Genomic DNA, 25,315 nt, shown 5'->3' on the forward strand with positions numbered 1-25,315 from the left:
TTTTCTTGGGTTTTGGTCAAACCTGCTTAGTTGTGTGCCTTGTTTTATTTTGTTTGAATCACAGACGTTGCAGATGAAAAACGTAGCTATGCGTTGAGGCTCTCAGTTACCTTGTGTGAGGTCATCGTCCTCCAGAAAGTGTTTACTTTTGCTCTGGACATCCAGATTACGGGCTATCACTTCAATCAAATCAGGAATTGAGATGAATCAAAGCTGGGCTTCATCACCCGGGAGGACTGAGCTGTTTCCAGTTTGCATTTGTTCTTGGGATGAAACCTTAGGACACCCCCAGCTGGAAGTCTGTGGTGTCTCTAGGGAACCTCTTTCTCAGTGGCCGTGAGCTCCAATCTTATGCCCTCAGTCACACACTGTTCAGAGATGAACAGAGATGTTCGGATTCTGGGACCTTCACGAGCCACTACAGTGTCAAACGTCCCAAGCCACAGAGCTGTGCTTAATATAAAGCCCAACTCTGGGTTTCTCTCTGCCTGGTCTCTTGGCTGCGCAAATCATACTTCTCCAGCGCCTCCAAGCAGATTGTATAAACAGAGTCCAATTTTTCTGGTTGTTGTCAGCAGGGAGATTATGCCAAAAGCAGGGCCGTGCGCTTCCTCATCCGCCATTAGTGGTTACGTCGGAGGCTCAGGCTCGAAATCTGTTCGCATGGTGGATGTCAGCGTTGACTTTCCAGCATCCCACAGGCAAACGTCCGTAAGTAAGGAGGCAGCAAAAACGCTTCGTGTTACAGCATGCAGTTACCCCGTTTTAAACCAGCCACATGGTTCTTAGCCTTGGTGTTGCAGAATAAAGAGAGGGTCTGATGAGGTTGGAAGACACCTGCCAAGCAACGGGACAAGGTCGGTTTCCCAGAGCCCTGACACACTGCAGGTGCCCCGCCCTGGGGAGCAGAGCAGGACAGGGCTGCCGTGAGCAGACCCTGCAGCGACAGCCAGGTCCCCCCAAACACAAAGGTGCTTTGGCGGAGGACCACTGGCTCATCTCTCTCCCCACCCTCAGCTGTGCGCCATTCCAAGTGAATACAGCCACGATTTCCATCTCAATTTGATGCAAAGGTTCTTGGCATCAAAGAATTTCTAGAATGTTCTAAAGAAGACCTGATTAATAACTATCAAATGCCAATTATTAGATGATTAACCTTATAGATCATTGGGGAAAATAGCGTTAATAAATAAAATAACAACAACAAACAAAGCTAAAATCAGTATATTGGCTCAAGGAGCCAAAACAAGGGGCACCTGGGTGGCTCAGTCGGTTGAGCGTCTGACTTCAGCTCAGGTCATGATCTCATGGTCCGTGAGTTCGAGCCCTGAGTCGGGCTCTGTGCTGACGGCTCGGAGCCTGGAGCCCGCTTCAGATTCTGTGTCTCCCTCTCTCTCTGCCCCTCCCCCGCTCATATGGTGTGCGTGTCTCTCTCTCTTTCTCTCTCAAAAATAAGTAAACAGTGGGCGCCTGGGTGGCTCAGTCGGTTAAGCGTCCGACTTCAGCTCAGGTCATGATCTCACAGCCTGTGAGTTCGAGCCCCACGTCGGGCTCTGGGCTGACGGCTCGGAGCCTGGAGCCCGCTTCAGATTCTGTGTCTCCCCCTCTCTCTCTGCCCCTCCCCTGCTCATGCTCTGTCTCTGTCCCTCTCTCTCTCTCTCAAAAAGAAACATTAAAAATAATTCTTAAAAAGAGCTAAAGTACAATTTCTGTTATGTGTCATCTTATACACAGGTAACATTCCAGCCTTTCCCTTAAAGTTATAACTACACAACGTAACTGTAGGCTGCTCGCAGTCCGAGATCCCTCTGGCTCAAACGCAACCCAGAAGGGGCGGTGCCGCTACAACCGCGAAATCCGCCACCCGCCACCCGGATCCACGCATCCGTCTAGTCGACTCTGCTCCACCCTCCAGACCTGATTCAATCACAGAATCGGGTGACAGGGCACCAGATGGACCATTAGCGGGTTTTAATTTTTACGCTTTTAGTTTTTCTCAGAACTTGCCAGGTACCAAAGATTGGCTTATGGATCGTGTGGGATGTTCCAGACCGAAAATGGAGTGATAACACACTCCAGCGTGTCACAGATGCGAATGTGGAGGGCAAGCCTCGTGCACTTGCCTGATTTAATGAAGTTAAAAGGACAAAATATTTGAGCTACAATGGACCACGCGTACCCACATGGGGAGGCCAGCATTCTGACGGCAGGGCGCATTATTTCACTATGTTTTCAAACATGTAAGGATTTTTGTGATTTTTTTTTAGGAGAAAGAGAGAGTGAGGAGTGAAGGAGGGGCAAACAGAGAGGGAGGGAGAGAGAGAGAGGCAGACAGAAAGAGAGAATCCCACACAGACTCCGGCTGTCAGCGCAGAACCCAATGCAGGGCTGGATCCCACGAGCCGTGAGATCATGACCTGAGCTGAATCAAGAGTCAGACGCTCGACTACCCGAGCCACACAGGTGCCCCTGGTGATCCTTAATTAGCAAATATTTTTGGCAACGTGTTGCTTTTTCATTTTCAAAGTCCGGAGAGATAAAGTGATTTTCCGGTCCAGACACTGGACACGTCTTGTTGACTTGCTGACTCTCGAGCCAACTGACTCAGCTTCCCAAGGGAGGGGCTTCACTGCCGGCCTGACCCTGCTCTGACTGGGGCTGCAGAAAACATCACCCTATCCCAGACCTGAGGGCTCCCCCCGCAAAAGAGAGTTGTTCCTCCACAGTGGAGAATGATGGAGATGGCTGGGCAGGGCTTGTGCTCTGCTAGGATCAGTTCAAACTCAAATGAGACGTAATAGAGATGACCCACGAGGTATTCGATCCAGCCAGCTGCTGGATCAAAGCTAAGTATCTGATGACCGCCACCCACTGGCAGGGCCAGCAGGCGCCTCTGGGTACCAGCAGGTTCAGGACTAACAAGTAACCCGGCTAAAAGCATGAAGAAAACAGAAGCACAGGCCCTAACGGGGATTTTGCCTCATTCTTCTAGAACATTCCATGTGTTACTTCGCTGCTCATGACAGCTGCTCTTGGTGCTAGAGTGGAGGGTTGAGTTGGGACCACGTGTCCCCTACTAGACCACGCCCCAGTGTGCCCGCATTGAATTAATTTCTCTGGCGTGTATTTATAGCAGAGTATAGGCTCCTTCAAGGCCGCCCTTAGTATTTCAGAGACTTGAAATGCATGGAGACCTCTCAGCGGAGTACACAGCCGCACGGGGCGTAAAACCAGGATGCCCCCACTCGGGTCTCCAGAGAGGGTCGGATTTCCACACAGAGTGGGATTCACGGGCTGTGACTTCCCTCCAGGTCGGGACTCCGGCCATTCTTGTCTGCTGCCTCGTCTGCAGGGACGAGCACAGTGTCTGGTAAAGGAAGGGCTTGAAGAAACCTCCGGGGGAGGAGGTGACAGGGCCCGCTGCGTGCGTGTGGCGTCCTCCACCATCTTTGATGGGTATCGAATAACTGACTTCATGAAACCTGGGCTAATCTTGCCCACGTCCTCTCCTGCTTGGAAGGGTGAGGAGTGAGGAATGAGGTGTTGGGGGACAAACTCCGAAGATGCTGTCTAGACGCCCACAAAAGGCTCTGTCCTCCTGCATCTACGTCTCGAGGGGGGCCTGAGCTTCTGCTTATTTGCACAAATCTGGGCTTGCACGCGTGTACCGATGCGGGGCGATGACCCGGTTCTCCTCAAACTGCTGTGAGCGGCCCCACCCTCCCCCGCCAGGCCCACAACAGCAACATCTGTCCCGGCCCAGCTGTTTCCTCCCCCAGGGAAGTGAAAGTCTTCTACTGTGGGCAGGATGTTCAGCATCCCGCTGTATGAGCAGGGAGGGCTTTGGGTGGGCACCTCGCTTGTTTAGTTAGACTAAAGCGTGCATCACGGAATGAACTCACGTATTCTGTGTAAGCGATACGGCTCTGACATTTTCCTAGGGTCTCGGATCCCAATGGAAAGCAGATGGCATTTCCTAGAAAAGTTCAGATCTGTGTTGTTAGTTTTATCCTGTCTTCTCCTTGCCTTCGTAGCCTGCCACCTGACAGGGCCTTGAATGCACCAGGTTCTCAGGTCTGAGACGTGCCAGGTTCTAAGATGTGCTAGGTTCTCGGGTCTGAGATGCACTAGGTTTTTGGACTATCTCCTTTGGACTATTGGGACTATTTGGAGTATTCCACCAAAGGGAATATCTCCTCAATTCCCGGGGTCTCCAAAAGTATCCCACAAAATGACATAACCGTGTTCGGTCTCCAGTTTCTAGGAAGACCTCACCTGAAGCATTTCGGCCAATAGGAAGCTGCTATGCACTTGAATATGTACAAAGAAGCCTGAAAACATTTGTTGAGATGCGACAGTCCCGCGTCTCATTCACGTACCTGCCCACTCACATTTCAGGTCTTCACTGTGCAGTGGACACTGCAAAGATACCAGGGAACAGGCAGATGGGTCCTGTGCTTCCAGAATTTTTTTTCCATAAGAGAAGGGAAGTAACAAACAATTGGAAAAATTTAAAGTCAAGGTCCCAAAAAAGGAAAATTGCAAGGCTGATACAGAAGATGAAGCATTAGCCCTTACGGTAGAGAGGGTGAACCTTTAGGCATGGGGTAGGTGTTCCTGACAGAATACACAGCATGTGCAAAGGCCCCGAGGCAACATGCATGAGCTCCTTGAACCCACTTTGAGAACTGCTGTGCTGGGGAATGTCAAGGCTGGCAGGGGTGAGAAGCGTCAGTTCCCAGGAGACTCTGTGGGTTCTGGGTGGGAGGATGGCCTAGGCCGATTTAATTTTTAATAAGAGCGCCTTGCTGGGGGCGCAGGGTAGATTGGAGGAAGTTGATATGGAGAAACCGGTTGGGGGCAGTAAATTGATTTGCTCTTGTTGTGGTTTCAGATGTCCACTTGGGGGCACGTGTAGACAGTCGGTGAAGAGACTGCACTTCCTAGGCCCCCGGTTACCCAGGGTGCTGGGGAGGCTGGTGACCGATGGGCGGGACAAAGCTTTTGTGTTTCAATTTCGCCTTGGAGGTGGATTTCAAACGCCGTGTCGCTCACAACTTTGGCCTGCCTGAATGCGGCCAGCTTCTTCTTCGCGGTTCTCTGAAACCCCCACTGCCCCTCATGAGCAAAAGGCTAAGAGCGTGAGCACGCGCCCCCCCTCCCCCCACAGGTCCTAGGAGAAGAAGGCCTGGCCGAGAGGGAGGGGAGGGGCCCCCATCACGTCCCTGCCTCCTTCAGCCCCACGGAGGGCTTATTTTCTAAGCCCTTTACGATAGCTCAGGAACTGTGGGCTCCCTTATGTGGACGATTCGGTGGTTTAAGCATCATAAAGGCTCGTGCACGACTCTGGTCTGTGCCCACATACACCTGTGGTTCATGCCCGTTCCTGGGTCGGCCCAGGGTGAGCAGCGGGGGCCCCACCAGCTTGGTGGTGCCCTCCCTCCCGCGTCCCGGTGACCGACCCCCAAGCACAGTCTTTCTTAGAACTTTAAACAAAACGGGGGCGCCCGGGGGGCTCAGTCGGTTAAGCATCTGACTCTTGGTTTCAACTCAGGTCATGATCTCACGGTTCGTGGGTTCGAGCCCCACGTCCAGCTCCCTGCTGTCAGCGTAGAGCCTACTTGGGATTTTCTCTCTCCCTCTCTCTCTCTGTCCCTCCCCTGCTCTCTCTCTCTCTCAAAATAAATAAACAAACATTGTTTAAAAAGAACTTTAAACGAAACCATTCTAATCATGTTCTGTTGTGCAGCGGTCCACAGTACCATGAAATTTTAGCAATACTGAGGAAAATGCAATTTTGTGTGTAGCTCATACATAATTACAGGTATTTGATATGGGAAAGGTGCGTGCGTGTGTGTGTGTGTGTGTGTGTGTGTGTGTGATTCTTACTAGTAAATAGTACGTTTATTTTTAACGCACAGGCTTTATTCAAAGACAATTAGGCTTACAATTAAGTGTTAACATGCCAGCCTCTAGAGGATATTGTGAATTGAACTTCTGATATTTTAATATAGACACAAGCAAATAGATGTGTATTTAATATAAAATATCTGTATATGACCCAGAGAGAGATCATTTGGAAACTTGTTTTAGAATACTGTTTAATTGATCGTAACACTTTGTGAATGAGAGTGGAACGTATTCCGTATATTCCGTTTGGGAGGATCTTTGGGGAATGTTGTTCAAAAAGAAGGACTTTTGGGGGAGACCAGGGAGTGTCATGGGACCAAACGTTTCTGGCCAGAGCGAAGGCGTCCGGTGAGTTGACTCAGAGGCGCCCAGGGAGCTGTGGGACTTCTGTCGAGCTGGCGCTCAGGTGTTGGGCCCCACCCCCTTCCCGGCTTATTTTTACTCCCTACAGCTTGTCCCCCTGCCCCCGTGGCTCCTTCCCGCCTGTCCCCTCCTCAGGCCTGTGCCCGCTCCCTGAGGCCCTTCCGTGCAGGCCGGCTCAGAGCTGAGCTGGGGACTAAGCAGCCTTGTGGCAGCCAGCCCTCCCTCCCCTGGCGATTAAGGCCTGATGGCCGTGTGGACGGCAAAGGAGAGAAAATGGCTTTGCTCCCCCATCCCCGGGCCTGACTGCGTCCGCTCTCACCTGGATTCCATCCAGTCCGCACTGAGCCGGGATCGCAGCCGCACTGATTGCGGGCCTGGCGGATGACATTTCCATGCGGGCCCAGAGGGAGCCGGCGGGATTGATGGCTGGGGACGCTCACCAAACGTGGATTTAGCAAATGTCTGGGAGAGAGCGGGAGCCCACGACCAAATATCAGCCTCTCCTCTGACATTTGCTTCCACACGGAGGGTCGGTGCCCGCAGTCGGCTAATCTTCAGTCGGCGACCCAAAAAGGCTGGTTTCGGGACAGTGACTGGCTCTCTGGGTTCGTGAAGGCCAGGCTGTGTAACGCTTTCTTTAAGTTCTGTTTTCTGTTTCTCAAAAGGGCAGGGGGTGGGGGGATGGATCAAAAGCAAATACAAAATCAACAAAAGGGACTTTGCTTCCATGAGATGATACACTTACTTTTTATGTCTGTAGGTACATTGCGTAAAAGCTGTGTGCAACCTTAAAGCGTCATAATCAAATCCCATGATGTGTATCTGAATTCACTATTTAAAGGAATGTTCTAGAGGCACCTGGGTGGCTCAGTCAGTTAAGCATTTGACTCTTGGTTTCAGCTCAGGTCATGATCTCACGGTTTGTGAGTTCGAGCCCCGCATCGGGCTCTGTGCTGACAGTGTGGACCCAGCTTGGGATTCTCTCTCTCTCTCTCTCTCTCTCTCTCTCTCTCTCTCTCTCCCCCTCTGCCCCTCCCCGACTTGTGCTACCTCTGTCTCTTTCAGGATAAATAAATAAACTTTAAAACAAAGAGTAGAATTTAAAAAAAAAGAAATATTTTAACCAGAGTCTCCTGTAACTCAGAGCTGGTAGGGCCGTAGAGGTCATCCGGCTGAACTTGGTATTTATACGTGAGAACAGTTGCCCACGGAGGTGGAATATTTGTATATCTGTCCAGGACCATAGAGTTCATAAGAAACAGCGCCAGAAAGCGGGAGCCCCAGTATCTCCTGTCACCTTCGCTCCACAGAGATCATTGTCCCGCATCTGGCTCATTTTCATGCAAATTTACCCAAAATGTATTTAGTCAAGTTTTTTGTTTCTTTTTATCCGAACAGACTTGGAAATTAGTTATAGGAAAGTGTAAGAGAGCATTTTCACAGACGTGTTTGTTTCTCAACAGAAGGTGAAGACACAGAATGAGGTCTGAAACCACTCACCCGCCTTACACATCAAAAGTAGGGGGGTGTTGACGGAGGTCACCTGGCAGGCAGCAAAGGACCGTGGGGAACATCCTCCAGCAGGTCCCTGCTCAGGCACCGTCATGCTGCTGCAGGCACCTGCAGACCAGTCCCCAGAGCCCACGGTCCTCGCTCCTCCCTGCCCCCGAGACCCCCGCAGGCCAGCAGTGCTCCAGGGCAGTGATGTGGCCACCGGGAGACTCTCTACCTGGCCAGGGGTCGGCTTAGTCCCCTTTCCTGAAGAAGCGGGGCTTCGGGGGCCTGGCTGTGCGTAGACATTTACCTATTAATCCAGTCAGCTCATTCCCCTGGACGTGTCCTCCTTTGTGCAATCACTGAGGTTGGCCACTTGCACACGGTTGGTGTTTTTCCTTTTCTTTTTCCTATTGGATTTGCCTATGAGTTGATGGAAAAAGGAACCAAATCACTTTCGACTGCCTGCCTTTCCCTCCCCCGGAGTGGTCAGAGAGACCCCCGATTATTTTAACCCAACAGTCTGAACGTTCGAATACTGGGATGTGCACAGGCAGAAGGCCGTCTTTGCTAATTTGTTTTGGTAGGAAGACCGTCACCACGGGTTGGACCTGCTTGAGTTGAGATCTTTTCTCCAGCTAGCACGGGCAAGCGGGGGCTCCGTTCCCGCTACCATTGCGGGGACTCATTCGTGGTGTGCGTTTTACAGTATCTCAGATTCGATGGAACGGTCTAGTTGTTCATGGCAGAATTTTATAACAATCTGTTTCTTACAGATTTCGATTCTGTGACGTTTAAAACAACATCGTGTGAAGTGTTAGCAAGTGTACGGTTGGGGAAGGGGGATCCGTAGAACTGCGGCTCCCCCTTCTAGAACGCAGCATAGGACGCGGGGCCCGGGGAGGTGGAGTCACCACACTGTTGCCGCAGGAGGGCCAGCTGCCTCTGAGCAGGAGGGAAATAAGCTGGGGACAAATTCCCAAGACAGGTTCCTAGGGTTTGCCCCAACGTCTGTCCATCAGATCCACGTTTCGTTGGCCGTGTATGCACGATCTGGGCTAAGGGATGATGAAAATCACCTTCCAGTAAGGAATGTGGGATTCAGGAAGGCCCAGAGTGCATTCCTCCCACACGTGGGCGCCAATCGGTTGGATATGTTTGTTTGCACACGATACAATTTATTGTGAGTACGGAGCTTTTAAAAAACAAGGAAGGAAAAAAGCATACGAGTGACTAGAAAATGTTAAATGATGCGTAGATATTATATAAACTCCATGTGTTAAAAATGCCCCAATCCCCACTTACCTGCAATCCCCTTGCTATCATTAGTTTTTAAAGGTCATACTTTTAGAAGGAGTCACAGAGACAAGTATGAGTGGCGCACCTGTCAGGGGGGCTGGGGACGGAATGTCTGTGTCCCCTGAATTTTATGTACTGAAAACCCAGCCCCAGTGTTCAGGTGTTCAGAGCCGGGCCTCCGGGAGGTCCTGAGGTCCTGGGGGCGGGACCGTGTGACGAGGAGACAGGACGGTTTGCTTCCCCTTGGACCCCTCCCCCATGAGGGTGCACCCACAGGACGGCTGGGTGAGCCGCCCGTCTCCGGTGCTTCTGTGATAGCTGCCTGAGCCCACTGAGAGCGGAACAGGCTAGAAAAGGGTCTTGGATGCTTATGGGACAGTTGTTGACTGATCATCAGCAGAGGTGACAATATGGCAGGCCTGTCCTCAGTGCTGGGGCTGTGCTAGCCCAGTCTTCCTGATAGCCCTTCTAAGGTAGAGACGACTACTAACGCTGTCCCCATCCTGCAGGTGACAAAACTGAAGCCCAGAGAGGCGGTGGAGCTCGCTCACAGTCACCAGGTGGTGAACGGTGGGCTGCGCCCCCAGTGTCTGCGTCCAGAGCCTCACATGAAAGCACTGAGCTAGGGGTCTGTCACCACGGTCCCTCAGGGACCACTGCCAAGCACTGTTTCCTGTAATCACAGATCGAGGGCTGGGGGACTGTGTTGTCACAGCAAGAGCGCAGGCCTTTGTCCCCACGACCTGCTCAGGGGCGGCCCGCCCACGCCGGGGGTTGGGGGGGGGTTTCCCGTCTGCCCAAGGTGCCTGCAGCAGGTGTAGGCTGGGATCCGGACGTCTCCAGATGTGCATCTGGGTCTGGGAAAACTGCAACCAGGATATTTCGCTGTTGTTTTTTTTCGCGATTCTTTTTCATTTTAAATTTTTTTAATTTACATCCAAATTAGCTAGCATCTAGTGCAACAATGATTTCAGGAGTAGATTCCTAGTGCCCCTCCCCCATTTAGCCTGTCCCCCCTCCCACAACCCCTCCAGCAACCCTCTGCATGTTCTCCATATTTATGAGTCTCTTCTGTTTTGTCCCCCTCCCTGTTTTTATACGATTTTTGTTTCCCTTCCCTTATGTTCATCTGTTCTGTGTCTTAAAGTTCTCATTATGAGTGAAGTCAGATGATATTTGTCTTTCTCTAACTGATTAATTTCGCTTAGCATAATACCCTCCAGTTCCATCCACGTACTTGCAAATGGCAAGATTTCCTTCTTTTTGATTGCCGGGTAATACTCCCTTGTATCTATAGACCACATCTTCTTTATCCATTCATCCATCGATGGACATTTGGGCTCTTTCCATACTTTGGCTACTGTCGATAGTGCTGCTATAAACATGGGGGTGCATGTGCCCCTTCAAAACAGCACACCTGTATCCCGTGGATAAATGCTGGGTCATAGGGTGGTTCTATTTTTAGTTTTTTGAGGACCCTCCATACTGTTTTCCAGAGTGGCTGCACCAGCTTGCATTCCCACAATCAGGATATTTCTGTTGGGAGATTTTCTATTGATAAAATCATCCCATGGAACGTTCTCTCTCTCTCTCTCTTTTTTTTTTAATTTAAAGACATAACGCTTCGCCACCTCAGGTCACCATTGCATGACTTTTACATGTAAGATGTGCCTTCGTGCAAAGCGAACGCCTGTGGGGTGCAGGCCTGTGCTTCCGTCCACACTCTGCCGGCCGTCATCGGCAGCCCCGAGCCTTCTCCCACTTGTGTGACTGGCTGTCCTGGTCCACTTTGCTCTCGCCGTGTCGATCGTTGCTTCTGACTGTATGTTTGATATCAAAACCTTACGATGCATTTGTGACTCTCCTGTAGGTAGGTGTTAGCAGCGTTTCCAAATTTTCAAACCGTGGACCACGTTAGCCTGATCCATACTGTTCAGATTACTTCCCTCCCTCCCTCTTCCCCCTTCCCCCACCCCTGCTTCCCCCCCAGCCACTTCCTTATTTCCTTCTCTTTTGCTCTCTTCCTTACTTTCTGCCACAAGAGGATGTTATCAGCTGAAGATATAATATCTATAGACATTTTTAAATTAAAATTTGTGAAAAAGGAATTTTATCTTGGCCCATTTCTACAGGTTTTCACTATGTTTCCAAGCTATTTTTTCTAGAAATACTGATCTTTTACCTTATCTCACTGAGAACCTTCTTAGTTACCTGGTGGGGCCATCAGATGCAGGGTAATTTCAAAAATCCAAAGTAGTTCTCTTCTGCCAGCTTTGCGAACCAGGAGCTTTTCCGTTTACACCCCTAGGAGAACCACGAAGACCCAGTGGGCCGCAAAGCCCGAGGTGGAGGTCAGCGGGCCCTGCGTCCTGGCCCGTGGCAGGTGCGCGGCACCCTGAGGCCAGGGTCCCTCCCAGCGCTGGGGGGCCTCTCAGTGCACTCCCAGCCCTGGCCCTGCGTCTTCCCCGCACGCTTCTCTCGGCTTACCGCCACTTTTCTAAAACTGTCCTTCCCTGTGGGAAGCCTGCGGTGGTTCCCCGCGGCCCAGGGTGAGATACAGACCCCTTGGAACTTAGTGTCCACATACACGTTCCCTTCCATCGCCCCGTGCTTCTGTGTCCCCAGTGTCCCCTGTCCTTAGCTTACAGCGCCCACGCCCCTCCCAGCCCCGCGTGCATCTCCATTGTGGCGCTTGTGATGGGCACTGATGCCTGGCACAGGCCCTCTCTCCTCCGGCCCCTCCGAGCCCGCCTCCCCCACTCCCCCCTGCGCGGGCCTGGCTCCTGAACTCTACATCTCCCGGTCTGGTCTCCCCTCCGGCAGCTGGGGCCGAGCCGGTCCTGTGCTGCTTTTCCTGCTGTCTCAGCCAGGGGCTCCCGAGCCCTCCTCCTCCCGCGGGGTGCAGGGGAGATTTCCACAACACACAGTCGCCAGATGCAGAAGGGAGCAGGCCTCTCTGGTTGGGTGCCCAAAACACACCTGCCGCACTTCTACAAATCCGGGACCGTCCCTAAGTCCTGTACCACATCCTCACCATCCCCCCCTCCTGGCGCTCCCTTCTGCAGGACAGAGACCGAAAAGTAGAGCGTGTGAGACAGAGAGAGCCGGGAGAGAAGAGACGGCGGCCCAGGGTCACTCAGCCGTCCTCCTTGCTGCGTGAAAGTCGGTCGCCTTTGAACCCACAGTGACCAACTATTAGCTATCTCAGGGTCATTCGCACTCTACAAACACACAGTCTTAAAAATAAAGACAAATTAATGCTCCGAGGAGGGGGTGTCCAGTGCAGGGGGGTGGGGGTAGATGTGGGTGCAGGTCCGAGGTTAAGGTCCTTCCCAGACTCCTCACACCCATTTCTTTTTCTCTCTTACGAATTTTCTATTATTATTTATTTTTATGTGAAGGACACTTAACCCGCAGTGTTGCACTGTTCCAGGCGTGCGATGTTGTCATTCAACAATCCTGCACACCACTCGGCGTCATGGTAACGGGAGTCGCCAAGTGTCGCCAAAGTGTTGGTGAGCTTAGCGGCTGTATGGCCTGTGCTGCGCTTTTCGTGTCCACCACTTGCTCCTTCCGAAACTGTGAGTTTGTGCCTCTTAATCCCCGTCAGCTATCTCACCCGTCCCCCACCCACTTTCCCTCCAGCAACCACAAGTTCATTCCTTGCGTTCAAGAGTTTGTCTTTCGTTGCTGTTGTGTGTTTGTGTCTTTTTTCTTTGTTTTGTTTCTTAAATTCCACATATGAGCGAAATCGTGTGGTATTTGTCTTTAACTTATTTCACTCAGCATCAAACCCTCTAGGTCCATCCACGTTGCTGCACGTGGCGAGACCTCATTCTTTATACAGCTGAGTAACGTTCCATTGAATGTGCCGCACCTTCTTTCTCCATTCCTGAGGCGATGGACACTTGGGCTGTTTCCACATTTTGGCGACTGTAACTGACGCTGCTATAAACAGAGGGGTGCATGTACCTCTTGAAATCACTGTTTTTGTATTTTGGGGGGTGATTACTGGACCAAAGGGCAGTTCTAGTTTTAACGTTTTGGGGAACCTCCACACTGTTCTCCAGAGGGGCTGCACCAGTTTGCATTCCCACCAACAGTGCACAAGAGTCCTTTCTCCACATCCTCACCAACACCTGTTGTTTCTTGTGTTAATTTTAGCCTTTCTGACGGGCGTGAGGTGGTATCTCAACGTGTTCGAGATCCATTTGATTGATCGTATTTCCCTGATGATGAGCGCCGTGGGGGGTCTTTGCTTGTGTGTACTGGGCCATCTGTGCGTCCTCTTCGGAAAATTCACATTGAGGTCCTCTGCCCATTTTTAATTGAATTATTTGTTTTTTGGGGTTGAGTTGCAGAAGTTCTTTATACGTTTTGGATTTTAACCCCTTGCAGATAAGTCCTTCGCAAATACCTTCTCCCATTCAGTAGGCTGCCTGTTCATTTTGTTGCTGGTTTCCTTCACTGTGTAGATGCTTTTGGTGTGGGGCCAATAGTTTACTTCTTGGGAAGGTCTTTTCCACCACTTGGGGAGCAGCTGGTTGGAGGATATACGTGCACAGAGGAATCCCACTTCTCAGCTCACACCTTCCTGTGAGCTCCTTGTCAATGAGATGCCTGTGAGCTTCAGAGAGCCATGAATCCTACCCCGTCCTTGGCAATTCGTCTGGGGAAGACAAAGCATTTCTACTCAGCAGTCTGTCACAAAGGAAGGTCGCTGAATGTGCCCACGCCCCTTAGTGTGAGAATTTTCTGGTTGGAACAGGATGGCTTGGTTTAAGTTGAACTAATAACATATTTAAGTCACAATCTACAATCACAACCTTGACAGACAGTAATTATAGGTATTCCAAGAAGGGGCTTGCTGCTGACTTTCTACCCAAGGGTCCCCTGCAAATTTGGTGGAGTTCACTGAGCAATTAACGGCATGATTCACTGCATGGCATCGCCGTGTCTCAGAAACAACAGGAGTGAGGACTATTCACCTGAGCATGCCATACCTGTTTGTCATGTTACCTCCTGGCCACCTGTATTCAGAAGACAGATGACTGCTTCAAACAGGTCTAGATGGAGCCTTGTCTTTCCTGAACAACCTGTCCATCTTCTGAAGGGTGGTGCTATGGTCTGAATGTCCGTGTCCCCCTAAAGTTCATAAGTCAAAATCTAATTGCCTGGGTGGTGACATTTGGAGGTGGCCCTTCGGAGGTGATCACGCGGTCCTGAGGGTGAGGCCATGAATTGGGCTAGTGCCCTTGTGACTCCAGAGAGCCCCCTCAGCCTACCTCCCGTGTGAGGACACGGCAAGAAGTCTGTGACCCGGACGAGGGCTCTCACCCGATCCTGCCCATGTCCTGATCTCCGACTTCCAGCCTCCAGAATGAGAAACAGGTTTCTCTTGTCCATAGGGTACCCAGAAAACGGTGTTTTATTGTAGCAGCCCAAACAGACTGGGCCACATGTCTTAATTTTTCCAGTTGATCAGCAACTATCGAGGAGTCTCCAACATGTGCCGGGTCCAGTGCTGGACACCATGAGGGATCCACGGAAGAGTAAACATCTTCTGTAGATAGACATCCTGAGTAAACGTGTTATTAACGTTCATTCCTTTAAGGAATCCCCTCTCGGCCTCTGGTGACATAAAGGCAAAGAGAATACAATCCCTGCCCTCAAGACACTCACCACATTTCACGACAGTAACAGCAGCAGCAAAGCTCAAGGAGCATGAGGGTGATGTCAGGTGACAGGTGCGTACCACGGATGCTTCTGGTCCGTGACCTATGGCAATTGGCTGAAGGGTGGCCCTGCGGCGATTCAGAGTATGTGGCCCACCGAGGGCTGGAGTGACCTGGGAAGGCTCTGAACAGCTAAATGGTGGGATTTGATAAGAGTGTTGGAAAGTCTTTGACATTGAAATAGAGGGGATGATGGTGTGAGCAGAAGGGAGAAAGTAGCCTCTGAATTCAAGGGACACAGAGAAAAGGTCTTAGACAAAAGGTCCCACGGGCAGTAGTGAGACTTAGGCTCAAGAGACAGTCATAACCAGCCTCACAGGCCAAGGGGAAGGTTTGCATTTGCAGCCCCACCTCTAACCACCAGGGGCAATGCCTCTAATTTCAGAGTCCTCACTCACGGTGGGCACAGTTTACAAGTTTGCGTGTGAAACACCTAACTGTATATTGTGATACACGTGGAGGACGTTACGATGACAATAGTAACCATCATTATCATTGAGTTGGTTTACTGCTGAGCAGTGATATGGCATCACAGGAGATAGAGTTTGAAGATTCTTGCCCCAGGTGGAAGGAGGAGAAGGATTAGGGAGGCAGGTGGGGTGGTGAACTCAGCTGAGGGTAATTGGCATGGGGGGGGGGGGGCAAGGGGTTTCCCTGGAGAGACGGATGGCAGGTGATGTGGAGGTTTATCGGGCACTGCCTCTTGAAAGGCTTTGGTTTCAGTGAGAATCACTTGTTTCACCGAAGCCAAAGAAAATAAGCCTGAAAGCCTTAGTGGATGGAGGTTACCACTTCTGGGGCCAAATCCTATAGCTGCCTGCCAGAGGTGTGCCCTTGAGGGTTCATTCCTGATATCCCAAACTCACATACGGTGGCTCCTAGACAAAGTAATGGCTGCAGGTTGTGAACTGCAGACCCAAGATACTGCTCTGTGGCTGAGGCTGGTCTCCACTCATACTTTGCATTAAAAGTTATTCATCTAGGGGTGCCCGGGTGGCTCAGTCGGTATGCGTCTGACTTCAGCTCAGGTCATGATCTTGTGGTTCGTGGGTTTGAGCTCCGCATCGGGCTCTGTGCTGACAGCTCAGAGCCTGGAGCCTGCTTCAGATTCTGTGTCTCCCTCTCTCTCTGACCCTCCCCCATTCATGTTCTGTCTCTCTCTGTCTCAAAAATAAACATTAAAAAAATTTTTTAAAAAAAGTTATTCATCTAGGGGTGCCCGGGTGGCTCAGTCAGTACGCGTCTGACTTCAGCTCAGGTCATGATCTCGTGGTTTGTGGGTTTGAGCCCCGCATCGGGCTCTGTGCTGACAGCTCAGAGCCTGGAGCCTGTTTCAGATTCTGTGTCTCCCTCTCTCTCTGCTCCTCCCCCACTCACACTCTGTCTCTCTCTCAAAAATAAATAAAAATTTTTAAAAAAGTTTTTTTTAAGTTATTCATCTATACCCTCTGACACCTCAAGCTTGGGATCATTAAAAAAGGAACGGAAATTAAGTCTTAGATCCCTCTAGAACAGCTCTCACATCGTTGGGGAAGGGAACTGGGAACCGTCCACCTGGGGCCTTTACCTGGACCAGCTCTTACTTTCCAGAAACCTGGGCAAATCCTTCAGCTTTTCCAGATGTCACACCCAAGTCTAGAAAGACAGGGTTTTGACTTGGCTACAGGATCCTTAAAGTTACTTTCAGTTCTCGTGTCCACTGACTCCAAAAGCCATTCTAGCTTGCTATGTTTGTGGTTGGGGCGGTGCCCCAACAGATTTTCATTCTGCACCAGTGGCCACAAGCTGGGCTGAGCTGACCAGGTAGAGAGCACCGCTGGGGGGTGGGGGTGGCCGCCAGGGAATGGCTGCCAGGGGAGGGACGCCGGAGGAGGGGATCCGGGAAGTGGCCGCTGGCGGACGGGCTCTGGGGGGTGGCGCTGGGTGTCAGAAGCAGCCCTCTCCTCCCCGATGTGGCACTGATTGGCCTTTGTTTTAATTGCCTCCACATTTAATTGCTTTTCTATAACATTTTGCTTAATTTGGAAGGATTTTTCTAATGAGCTTGAATGATCTAATTGGACCTAAATGTGATTTCCTTGTAGCATTGTTTATTGGTGTGTAAACAGCCAGCAGATCCCAGAACCAGTTATAAATACAGTGGGAAGCAGTGAATGGTTTGGTTTGGGGGCAGTTCAAGTTGCTCGTAATTATTATGTGATCTTGGAAGTATAGTTTTTTAACCTGAATTTGCTAATCATTTTTTATGGCAATCGATACATAACTTTTGAAAATACTAACAGATATAAGAAAAATAATATTTTGGGGGGTTTTTCGGTTGCATAAATGTTACATGAGTGCGTTTTCCAATAAAACACCAAACAATTAAGATGAACATTAAACATTAAGATTTAAGATAAAAAGTGAAAATCCTTCTTAGTCCTCAAAATCTCACTCTTTTTTCCAAAGACAGTCCCTGCTAGCCGTGGGTCTGTTGTAACTGCTCCAAACTGTTCTGCACATTGATGTGTGTGCATATGTAAACATGGAGTATGGTATCAGGTTACTGATGTGCACACATGAGGTTGACGGTAACTGTTCCTCTGCACCATGCTGTTAACACTGATCTACAGTGACCCTGTGCCATCAACCATACTGGCCAATCCGATTGTTTGTTTAGAATAATCGAACCAGCCCACCACTGACAGTTTCGTTTTTGGTTATACACAATTCTGCACCAAACAGTCATACGTGCATCTGCGCACACGTGTGACTAAAACATACTTGGTGGCTACGGGGAGCGGTAATTGTCAGGCTGGGGCACGTGCGTGTTAGATTATCACACACGCGGACCAATTCCGGAGGGCAAGGTGTTCCCGTCACCGCCACGGAAGCCTGAGTCCTGCTCACTCCCTATCACCACGTCGCAGACAAGTAAACCCACTAAAACCATATCGTCGTCCTCGGGGGTCCTGCTGGCCCTCGCTAAAAGCCCACAGTAGGAAACGAGTTTCCTTCCCAGTGTTAGTCTTGAGAATCAGTGGCTTCAGGCACGGGTCTAAGCTTGAGAATACCCATAATCAGAAGATAGCTGGAGGCAGACCGTGCATGTGTTTTCGATCGATTTTGTTGTCATTTTGTTTAGTTTTTGTAAGTTTATTTATTTGAGAGAGAGAAAGAGAGAGGGCGCACAATTAGGGGAGAGGCAGAGAGAGAGAGAGAGAGAGAGAGAGGAAGGGAGAGAATCCCAAGCGGGCTCTGTGTTGACAGTGTGAGACTTGAACTCACAAACTGTGAGGTCATGACTTGAGCCAAAACCAAGAGTTGGACACTCAACTGACTGAGCCACCCAGGTGCCCCTGATATTTTTATCCACAAAAGCTCCAAATTACGAACAAATGCTCTGTTCTGTTGTTTGTTAACGTGCTGCAATCAGCGGCCCCTTGAGGGGAGGAAGAGGTTGAAGTCCTGTTCTGAGGGCCATGCTGCATGAGGGATCAACAGAGGTGCTAAGTTTGTACAAACCATAGACTCAGACCTTCTAAATCCTCGGAAATACATCGCAGCATTCAACGTAACGGAGGCTTAAGGCAAATCTGTGACGTTTTAGATTGAGAACGCGTGACGAAGAGGTGATAGGTATTAAAAACGGAAAGAAGATGATTTCAAACTCTGCACACGTTCTCCTGCTTTCCTATCATTTCATCGTGATGGATCCTCACTTGCTTGCTTATTTTCTCATAAACCTTCTCTTCTTTCCTTGTCTTCCTTATCACCTGTATCTCCCGAAAATGATCTTTTCTTTTCTCTGAGAAACCACAAGTGGACATGGTCTAAATTTTATGGCGAGCTAGAAGCTGAGCATATTCTAAAACGAAGAACACCAGCAAGGGAGTGGATTTACTAAAATATCTTTAATTTGGCACAAAGGGGAACATAATTCCTCTATTCAGGCAGGAAAGACTGATGGAGAACCCACCGCATACAAACAATTGATTCATCTCGACCCAGTAGTGGGTTCTGATGCCCTAGCAGGTGTGGAGGAGGCAGAGCACCAAGTGGAAAATCAGCAGCCTCGAGGCCATGGAGAGGGTACGTGGGGACAGTGCCGACCCCACCGGGGCCACAGCCGTGCCGTGATCTTATGAGTACACAGAAGACCTTTTAAGGGGAGGCTTTCCTTCAGAGAGTATTGAGCGTGGGTCTGGGCGAGCAAACAAAAGCAGGTCATGGGCCCTTGGATTCATCCCTGGAGACTCACCCGAGCCTCTCTGTGTGTTCACTGAGAAGGATTTACTCCTAACTGCCTTCTGAGGAATTGTCTGGTTCCTATTGTGCAGTGTTGTAAGTCTGAGGAGGAGGTCTGTCAAAACATGTCCCTCATTTTTTAACCAATCTCTCTTAGAAATTTTAGGGAGAAGAAAAGGCAAGAGACATTTCCGCTGGTACATAATCCTGTAACAGTGACTCAGATTGCCAAAGAGACACCTGCATGTGTCATTTAGGCACAACTGAGTTAATCAGAAGGTCTCTTTGACATTAAGAAACCTCAGGAAAGCACTGATGCAGGGACAGGACATCCAAACCCAATGGGCTGGCACACTGCTGGGGAAGTCTCGGGGGGGAGACAGGTGCAGGGGGGAGGGGCGGGTGCACAGAGAGGGGGAGGGGTGGGTGCAGGAGGAGGGGACAGGTACACAAGGGGGGGAGGGACAGGTGCAGTGGGGGGAGGGGCAGGTGCACAGAGCAGGGAGAGGCAGGTGCAAGGAGGGGAGGGGCACAAGGGCAGACCTGTTCAGGTCAGGGCCTCCTGCCGAGAAGTACTTCGGGGCAGAAGGGCACTTGTAGGGCGATTCCTGGTGCCACTTAGTGGACACTCCAAGGTGTAGACTAACCCTAACCCTAACCCATTCTATAAACAAAGGTAGCGTGTGCACCAAACGGGAATGGCACGCTTCTTATGCAAACCGTTCACCGGCCAGAAGTTCACATCCAGTGCCGTAGCAAGGCGGGGGGAGCCAAGTGTTTGGTATTCGGGGGATAAAGCAAAGACATTCTTAGCCCCGCCCTACCATTGTCTGAGAGGAACCTGAACTTCAGAGTTCAGTGAACCCAAAACGTTCACACCAGTATTAGCTAGGATGGCTCTTGCCTACCTAGAAATAATACATAAACATGACAGTCTATATATTCACTAGCATTCCATGAAAATAATCATTATATAGTTTTTATAAATGTTTTATTTATTTTTGAGAGTGAGAAAGAGCACGTGAGCAGGGGAGGGGCAGAGAGAGAGGGAGACAGGATCAGAAGTGGGCTCTGTGCATGACACGGAGCCCGATGCGAGGCTTGAACCCACAAACCATGAGATTATGACCTGAGCCACAGTCGGATGCTTGACCAACTGAGCCACCCAGGCGCCCCAATTACTATAATTTTAAACAATTGTGATAGGATTTCAACACCAGTCATATCAAGCTTCTGCGTAACCCCCCTACGAGGATCTGCTGGGAAGGGCAGGCATGGGTTTCAGAAAGTCAAAATAGCAGGGGCTGAATCGCAGTAAATATCCGCTAAGCACACATCTGTCCTCAGCAGCCCCTGGTGTCCTGACGCAGAGCACTGCGTGTGGGCTCACACCTTGTCCTGCAAGGGTGAGGGCTCTGAGTGCTGGGCAGTAGAGGTCAGAGTGCAGAAGACACTGCTTACGTCCCGGATGGAGGCTCCCGTCTGAATCCAGATGGTCAGAAGGGGCTGTGTCTGGTGTGCGGAGGTTCAGGGGGCACTTGCCTCGGTCACATAAAAGTTAGGTTTACAGATCATACTGTAAATAAAAGAACAGTTTGGGGGCACCTCGGGGGCTCAGTCAGTTGAGCTTCCGACTTCCACTCAGGTCACGATCTCACAGCTCGTGAGTTCGAGCCCCGCGTCGGGCTCTGTGCTGATGGCTCGGAGCCTGGCGCCTGCTTTGGATTCTGTGTCTCCCTCTCTCTCTCTGCCCCTCCCCTGCTTGTGCTCTGTCTTTCTGTCTCTCAAAAATAAGGAAGCATTTAAAAAAATTAAAAAAAAAAAGCAACAGCCTGTGTTGACAAGAATATTCTGCATGTATATTACGTGGGCATGTGTGTGTGTGTGTGTGCACGTGTATCTGGCTGTGTTTTGAGTACGGGCAGTCAGGAAAAGACCACAAAACACACGACTCCCCTCAAAGATTCTCCAGTATAGACGGCTATAGACGGCTCTAAATAAAACCACAAATCGTAACGTGTACTAAAAGGTTAATACATTTAAAAATGTTCCACAGTAACTCCAAACTAATGATTCTAGACTTCGATACATAGAAAAATATACTAACTCTCATTTTATCTTTCAAACTTGACTTTCCCGGGTAATTTTCACATCCTTCTAGCTCCAGGTGCATATTTCCAAATTATTCTGTTCTTTATGCGTTTGTTTTGGTCAATTCTTATCAGGGAAAATAATAGCATTTGTTATGGTGCATTTTATAGGCTGCCTGTGAATTTCACAGGAAATTGTGTGTGCGCTTGTTTTAAATCCCACTCGCCAAGCACCCTGAATATTTCCTTTATTGTGAGGTAACACACAGGAAGTGAAATACAGGATGTTTTTGAGGATTTACGGTAACGCTGCAGAAAATAGCTGATGGTGAGCAGTGTGGAACCCTCGGGGTCTCCTCATTTGCCTGACACACTTCGCTGATGCCCATTAACACTTCTCTGTTATTGCCACAGACTCGATTTAATGAGCTTCTCTGAATTTAGAGGTTTGCACCAGAAACAATAGCTTTAAATCTGAGACACCTCGCCCTCTCCACTTTCTGATGTTCTGTCCGTCTTCTCTTCAACAAAATAAATTCTCTCTTTACAGTATACTTGAAATGATCTGGGCATTTTCTTTGCCAATTAGAATGGTCGAGAGTTCCCAATCCTGAGACCATACTGCAGAAAACCCAGACGGAGAGTTCACAAATTCAAATTTTGCATGAATGCAGACGATCTCTTTTGCGGTTCTTCCCCTACAATAAAGTCGAGGTGACATCTGGAAGAGTCCTCGTCAGCAACAGACTATGTTTCATTATGAATGAGTCCCATTATTTCCAAGAAATAGTTACACATCCGAAATAGTTCTCGCCTATTAAATTGTTTCTTAATTGCGCCAAAGTGTTAAAAAGGCAGTAACCTTACAAATTGGCTGGTAACTGGTCAATCTAAATATTAAGTGCACTTAGTTTTACCTCCAAACCTAGAGTTGTATTTAAAACTGTTAAAAACCTTGGATTTCAAAGTGGCCTCACTAGACGTGTAGAAGCATTTTCTGCTCGGCCGGCACGGCCTTTGCAATCAGTGCCGCTGGCACGATGGACCGGTGTCTCCTCGCGAGCAGCTCCGTACTCAAAGTGGGGTGCTCGGCGGTGAGGGGGGCGGCACGAAGGAGAGGCGGCCGTCGGCCCCTCCTCTCTCCTGTCAGTGATACCCTGTGTTGTTCTGTCCTTTAGAAAATGAACCCGAAGGAGACCTGGTGAAGTCACCTGGACGGGACATCTGGAGCTCTGACCTTCCGGGGGAGCCGACCGGATCCAAGGAGCGCCCCGGGCGACAGTGCAGGTACCCGCCGCGGCAGCTCTGGGGCAGGTGCGTGAGCGTCCTCCCCAATCGCCGCCCCGAATCACTACTCTTCCCGGCTGGCTGGTGCTTCCTGGCCTCGGGGGGGGCGGGGGGGCTGTTAGAAGTCCCGTTGTGCATCACCTCCAAGCAGACCATTCATGCTGAAAAGAGCCGTCTGCAGTTAAATTAGATGATGCATTTGTTGTTCTTGCCACTAAAACTGTATAGGGTGGCACGGGCTGTGCGTCCTTCTGGGTGCTGGGAGGGTCCTGGGGATTGCTAGCGGGGAGGAAGTGGGACTGGGACCCTCAAAGGGAAACGCTTCACTTCGAATGTTGCCAGAAATTCCGCAGTCGCTGCAGCGCTGGTTTGCAAATTTCCTCAGTTGCGGTGTGGAGAGCTGGGGGTGGGGGCTGGCCCTCGGGAAGGGGGTGCTGCCCGGGGCAGCAGGTTCTCCTTGGGAATCTCGTGCAAGCCGGGGGCCGGCATGACCGTAACATGTGCCTGGAGCTGACGTCAAAAGCTCCGGTGTTACTTTCTCAGTACCCACACTCACCAGTCCGTGTTGCGCATGTGACTTTGCTGGAGGAGAGTACGAAGCTTCTGGGGGGAAGGTACTCTCTTGGGATGCTCTACGGGGAAAACTCGGGCCTTTTAAGGTTCATGTGCTGCAGTGATGCGTCCGTGTGCCGCCCAGCGGGTGCTGCCGCCTTCACGGGTCTTGGTTGTTCCGTCTTCTCGGCTGCCCCCTGTTCGCTCTCCCTGAAGAGCCCACCGCACCCACTGGTTGGTTAATCGTCACTTCCCCGGACTTTTAAAAAACTTACTCACACTGAACGTTAAAGTCCTGTTGACTTCAAAGTCAGTTACGGGCTCTGAAGCGTAGGTGTTTCGTATCCATAACCCTGTTTTGTCTAATCCCGCCGAGTTTTACTCATAAGTTGAAGAATGTTTCATGGAATGTTTTGTGTGGGTCTAATCTTTAAATGCGGATTCGCTGAATTGGCATCTCTGGCTCAGAGTTAAGTGTTCACACTTATGTGACGATCATCAACGCACGTCCTCTACGGCAAACCTCCCCACAAATTTGCGTCCTATAAAGCGTTCCGATACCAACCTCCCCACGAGTTTGTGAAGTGACACAAAAAGGGGCCGGCTGGTTTTCAGAGCGAAGTCCATCTTGACATTCAATGCTCTTGGCTTTGAATGGGTTTCTCAGTCGAGGAAGGCCGTTGGGCACTGAGAGAAAGGTGCACGCTTTCCAGGTGGGCGGTCGGACTTATTCAGAGCAGATGGGGAGACTCCGGGGTTCCAGCAGGCCCTGGGGTTGGTGGTCTGGGGGGCAAAGTGAGTGTGGCCGCCGACAGTCCCCAGGGGCCTCCAGGCCAATCGGGTAGAAGTGATAACAGCAGGAGCGCACCCAACACTCCCGCGATTCACAGCGGAGTGTTTCACGTATGTAATCTCGTTCAGTCTTCTCTAAATGTCAACATCTCCTGCCTGCAGAGCTTTGGTGATAACACGCATGAAGCCGTCATGAAAGAGTTGTGCATAGCAAAAGTGACGCTCGCATTTACCCTCTGCGGCTCCTGGATGTTTCTTCTCCACTCTCTTGTCCTTTAAAGATTAATGTCTGGCCTTGAGGGGATCATCAGTGTGTATTTGCTGTGTGTGTGTCATAAGTACTTGAGTCCCTGGGTGATGAAATAAAGCGGTAGATTGAAATAAACGGTGCAGCATTCCAAAATGGAAACACTAACGCCAATAGCTTCCAGAAACAAAGCATATATCTTCACATGATCATCTATAACGTGAAAACGTAGAAACCATCGTATTGCATAGACGGGGGCGCACAAATTTTTTCTGCAGAGGTCCTGACAGCAAACATCTCAGGCTTTGAGGGCCACACGGTCCCCAGAGCAAGTACAGCACAAGCATTGTTGTGGGAGAGCCGCCACAGGCCATCCGTGAACACACGGGTGTGGCCGTGTCCCTGTAAAACTTCATTCACAAAATCAGCAGCAAGGGAATTTGGCCTTCAGACGGTAGTTTGCCAATCCGTAGTAAATACGTGAATTGAGATGTCCTGAGTAATCATTTTTGGAAAACAGAACATGACTCTTACTCTCTTTTCAAATTTCGTTACTCGCAAACTCACACAACAGTGTCAAAACTCAGGCTCCGCCAGCACGTTGTTCCACAGACGAGCGCGTTGCCGCCGTGCGAGCCAAGTAGTCAGGGTCGAGCTGGGACAGAAGCTGCCAGAAGGCCAAGGACAGCAGGCAGCTCTGTCTGGAGAAGTCAGGGCAGAACACGACGCCTGAAAGATTTGGAGGGGAAAACACTTCTAGTATCTTCAGGCCTACATCAACGCGACCACCCAGAAATACCTTTATGTCCTCCTGAAAATTGGACGGGATGTAAAATCACAGGTGTCCGACTTAGACACGCAGGGAGTTATGTGTCAAACCCCAGCACCAGAGGAGAGAGAATCCGTTGGGGACCCAGCGATGCTTTTATTCTATACAAATTTCCGTTACGTACGACCCTCACCACAGTGTAGGTGCTGGGCTACAGGGCAGAGCAAACCGCACAATTTGGGAAAGTGTATCCATCCAGTCTGTCTTCTGAAATACACCATAACTCCAAACCAAAAATACAGAGAACACAGAATAAAATTCCGAACACAAAAGAGAATTATTTTAAATTGCCATAGATTTGACATCAGAAACTTGATGAAGGGATTAATCTCAAGAAAGACTTTAATGACGCCATAGATTATGTTTTTAAAGGGCTGTTTTATGAGTGTCTCAAACTTACCTTATTTGGGATATGAATTAGTAGTATAAATCATTTAAGTAAAATGCAGAACATTAATTGATTTTTTTCCCACTGAAACGATTTGCCAGA

The 25,315-nt window shown here is 50.0% G+C and overlaps 1 long non-coding RNA gene across 1 annotated transcript in view; it reads left to right on the forward strand.

Annotated features, from left to right (window-relative positions):
* LOC115509792 overlaps positions 1 to 22,429 on the forward strand; it is a 107,557-nt gene extending 85,128 nt beyond the window's left edge. Inside the window, exon 3 of the long non-coding RNA XR_003967499.1 lies at positions 22,297 to 22,429. This is a non-coding gene — a long non-coding RNA (uncharacterized LOC115509792). The remainder of the gene's footprint in view (positions 1 to 22,296) is intronic.
* Positions 22,430 to 25,315: the final 2,886 nt, after the last annotated feature.

This window comes from Lynx canadensis, chromosome A3 (assembly GCF_007474595.2).
Source record: "Lynx canadensis isolate LIC74 chromosome A3, mLynCan4.pri.v2, whole genome shotgun sequence".
NCBI classification, from domain to species: domain Eukaryota; kingdom Metazoa; phylum Chordata; class Mammalia; order Carnivora; family Felidae; genus Lynx; species Lynx canadensis.